The sequence below is a fragment of the Arachis ipaensis genome, chromosome B03 (genome assembly GCF_000816755.2).
Source record: "Arachis ipaensis cultivar K30076 chromosome B03, Araip1.1, whole genome shotgun sequence".
In the NCBI taxonomy this organism is placed as follows: Eukaryota; Viridiplantae; Streptophyta; class Magnoliopsida; order Fabales; family Fabaceae; genus Arachis; species Arachis ipaensis.
This window is the reverse complement of record NC_029787.2, coordinates 107836531-107841038: the sequence shown is the minus strand read 5'-3', so window position 1 is coordinate 107841038 and position 4508 is coordinate 107836531. Positions and strand designations below refer to the sequence as shown.

Here is a 4508-nt window from a genome sequence, read left to right as displayed (position 1 = left end):
ATACGGAACATCAAGGAAATCAAGTCTTATTCTTTATTTTTTCTTCCAAAAAACTCAATTAATCTCTTATATATTTTCATATATCAACAGATCACAGTATACATAAAAATTTACATATGCCATAAGATGATGCTTATTTTTTATTTTTCTTTTTTTTTATCCCTAAAAAGAGAACACTAAACAAATGACATCTAGTAAATGCACAAACATGCCAATGATTAGTCAATGACTGTGGCAAAAGAAGATCCGAACTTGTTAAACGGCATTTAGTAATAATAATAACGAATGAAATAATAAAAAAGTAACTAATATAAAAGGAGAATATGAAAAGGCAAAGAAAAGATATTTGGTGTTACAGATTCAATAGAAAGAAAGTGCATTGGATTGATTTTTATAGAATTTTCTAATTTTTAGTACAGAAGTTTTTTAAATATAAATTCATAAAAATTAATCATTTAAGAGTTAAAAAAATAAAAGTTAAGAGTTCCAGTGCGAATCAAATGGTGAAAAAAAAAGGCAGAACAACAATGCTAATTATTTATTTAGTTAAATACCCAAAAAAAAATCGGGAATCAATAATTCAAAGATTAATCTAATTTACCATCATCAATCAAATCAACAAAAGCAAACACTAAAGCGGACCAACAAAAGCAAATCGTCATCCATCATGCCAATCACTCATAACTCGTCAGAAAAGAGGAAAACAAAATATGGATTCATAAAATAGGTACCCTAGAAAATAAAGACCAAAGGATCAGAGAAACAACAAAGAATAAAATAAAAGAACCCAGCGGCTGAAATTACACCAGATGGATTTTTAAAGAATTTTACACTTTTTTTACCATAATAATTTTTTAAAATTGAATGCATAAAAAGGTATCATTCAATGATTAGAAATATAAGAGATAAATAGCTCCAATCTGAAGCAAATGAGGAAGCCAACAGTTGAAATTGAACCATATCGAACATCATGCTCAGAAATAAAAGAAAAAACAACAATAACAAATTCCAAAATAAACTTAAATTAAATGAACCCAAAACCCTCACATACCTACTTTCATGATATATTCATGGATTGGCAAGACAAAACTTTTTCTTTCTGCAAAACTCAAATAATATTGATCTTCCATGCCAATCAAGTTACCAATCATTGGATTCGAATATGAGACACAAATAGCTAGATTCAGATGAAAAACAAGTAAGGCCTTAAAAGTTAGAATAGTAGGGGAAGAAACAAAAGAAACTAACCCCTTTATTACCGGAAAAAATGGCTTTTTACATCAACTAAGACATAATATAAGCAGGCAGAAGATAAGACCCAATTTTAAAAATTTCCATGTGGATAATAATTGTAAGGGATACATAAAGAAATTTTTACACACAAGATATCCTTACTTATAAAATCATGCAAGAAATCTAAATGGAATACCCGTGATTATGTTCATCGGGAGTTCCACTGCGTACAAACACTGGCGCAGCTTTGCATAGATTGGGAGGATCCAAAAATGAGAAAACCTACATTTACCGGATAGACATGAGTGGATAATTTTAAAACCATTAACAACTCAAATTGACTTAAAAATTGGGGGCATACTATTTGCATTAACAACTCAAATTGACTTAAAAATTAGGGGCATACGATCCCCACAATCCATGGGAACAGGATAAGGTAATGGCGCCAGATAGAAACATAGTATTATTACCTCTTTGTAGAAGACACCTTTGACTTTGGAGGCACCTCAGCATATGCATTAAGGATCCTGAAAACCAGCCAATTTTAGGTGAATAAAACAATTGCATGAAAATAATACAAATTGAAAAAAAATTTTGCTGTAAGACTAAGGCATAAGTCACAATATCGATTATAATAATTAAAAAAATTGTAAACTATCTATGTGTAACTCCGCATTTCCATGTTTCATTACCTGTTAAAAAGATTTGCAACCTCTCAATATTCACGTGCATTATAGAACCAGATGCCATTCACTTCTTAGGCAGCATTTCTATACAATAGATAAGGAACCTGAACTTCATACTCGAAATCCCCCAAAAGATTTTCCACCAAATTTTCTGCTTATGCAGACAGACCAGGGTTAAATATAGGGATATTTAGAAGTTCTCAACCACCATGTACAGTAGCAGCAAAGTATATACCTCACCCACAAGATAATGTCTACAACGCTTATATTTACAGCTTGCATAATTACTAATTTCACTGTACTCACAATATTGAATGCAACATAACAACTACAGTGGAATTTCAATAGCCAATACCCAAGCCCAAATCCTACAATATTAGGGGCAAGATCACAACTAATAACTAAAATAGTGCTCTACCTCAGATCAGGAAGCATATGAAAAAAATGGTGAAGGAAAAGGAACAAAAAGTAGACCTTTTGACAACGAAGAGGGATCCCTCGACGTCCTTGCGGCTCTGCAAATGGTAATCGCAGAAAGAAGACAGAGAAAGCGTTAGAGAGAGAGATAGAGAATGGAATCGATGAAAGAAAGGAGTGGATAACGGAATGAACCTATTGGGAGAGGTCGATGTTGAACTCGTAGAAGGTGACGTGTGCAGTGGTGATGAGGATTTCCTCGACGAAGGGGTCGATGCGCTGAAGAACAGTGAGGTTGAGGAGCTTGGTGCTGTGCTGGTCGAGATTGGGCATGAGCTTCCCATTCTGAGACATTATGGAACCGCAAACACAAACCCTAGAATTTTGCGGGTTGGGTTTGGGCTTTAGATGTGTTGTGTGCCTGAGAGTGAGAATGGAAAAGGGGGAATGGAATGGAGAATCAGAGATGAAAGAGAGGTGAACTAATTCAAAAAACCCTTAAGAGGAAGTTGGCCACGGAGAGAGAGAACACATCGGCCAGAGGTCACACTCACCGCATCAGAGGAAGAACTCCGTTCCCGTCGAGCCCTCCTGCACCCCGTTATACTCCACCTCACCTCTTTGACTCCTCATCGCCCTCTTGGTGTGATCAATCCAACGCTGTTGCGTTTCGGAGGGAGAGTCACTGCCTCAGAAGGAGAAGTCTCGAGCCGTCCTCCGCCCCATTATAGTCCATCTCGCCTGTTGTGTCTCCATGGGTTGAGGATTTCAGAGAGGTCTGCTGCCTCCACCACGTCCTCCTCCTTTGTGCTTTCAGACAATGAATTCCAGTTGCTAAGGTTAGTGTTTTAGGTGGGGTTCGTAGGGATTGGTGATGGTTTTGAATCAGACGGTTCTGTTGGCTTTTACTAGGAAGAAGGAGATCCATAGAGAGATTAAGACACTGACACGATGAAGGAAGGAGGAGAGAGAGAGAGAGAGAGAGAGAGAGAGTGAGAAACTTAGAAGCGAGAGAGAAGGAGCAGTGCAGAGACAGAGAGAATAAGCTTTACCTTTATGTATCTTGGATGAGATATAATACAAAGCAAAAAATGAGTATTCAATACCCGAGATACATGTGTAAAAGAAATGGAATTATAATACTCAAGATATGTGTCTAATTATCTAAATGTATAATTACATCCAAAAGAAAACTATATATAAAGAGTTTTTTGACTCAACCATTAGTCATACTATATCCATCTCTCTACTCTCTATTATAATCAGTTCTTTTTTATAGTAATTTATCCCAACGGGATAACAAGAAATGGTGAAGAATATGTGATATTTGAGTATAATTCAAACTTGATGTGTTGATTCTCTAGATACATTAAAGAATGTCATATTGAACGACATGGGACAATAGGTTTCAAAGAGGTTGGGAGAGTTGCATATAGCTTTTTATCAGTGCTGTTGAGTGGAGGGTTTATTAACAAGATATTTTGGCTCGAAACTGATCAGCATGTGAGGGTAATGTTAGACGTACATGCTAGGCTAATGCCACAATATGTGATGGAGTGGTATGCCGCAACATGTTATGGGCCGTCCTCTTCGATCTCGCAGGTAGTCCCGTTAGAGGCATGATCAATTCACTTCACCCAACATCGAGATAGTGTCGAAGAGAACGAGGGTGACTCTGATTCGAATTATGTTGCCGAAACTAAGTCATCCAACGAGAGTGATTTCTCTAAGAAGTATGTGCCGGAGACTCCAACAAGTGGGGGTGTTTGGTCTCTTCTTCCTCCCGCTTTGATCATTTCACAATTATCAAAAGTTCCAAGTCGTTATCACATTTTGAATTTGAACGCAATGTAGCTGGATGATCCTTTCAACCTTGGCGATGGAAAAGTGTCAAATTTCAGGTGGGTCATAGGTTCAAGAGTAGTGATGTTGTTCTGATGGTAGTAAAGAACTACAACATTCGAAGGAACACTGAATATAGAATTTTGGGGTCGGATAGCCTGAAATACCATTGTCGGTACAAGCAATTCTCTACTGGGTATCCATAGAGTTTACTGTAGCACTTTGATAGAATTTGAACTACTAGTAAATGTTGTCTTTTGCCTTTTATGAAATTGACAAGTAATGTTGATTGTGTTATATATTAGATGCTGAGATCTATGAGTAATTTTG

At 36.4% G+C, this 4508-nt stretch overlaps 1 long non-coding RNA gene across 4 annotated transcripts in view; it reads right to left on the bottom strand.

The window, feature by feature from the left end:
• The window catches only part of LOC110270282, a 6543-nt gene extending 3161 nt beyond the window's left edge, over positions 1-3382 (bottom strand). The window contains exons 1-5 of one of the 4 annotated variants that reach the window (XR_002359648.1): positions 2532-3382; positions 2394-2434; positions 1926-2070; positions 1704-1760; positions 1430-1515 (exon numbers count right to left, since the gene is read on the bottom strand). This is a non-coding gene — a long non-coding RNA (uncharacterized LOC110270282). Of the gene's footprint in view, positions 1-1429; positions 1516-1703; positions 1761-1925; positions 2369-2393; positions 2435-2531 lie in introns of those variants that run through there. The other 3 variants (XR_002359649.1, XR_002359646.1, XR_002359647.1) reach the window with 3 other exon arrangements.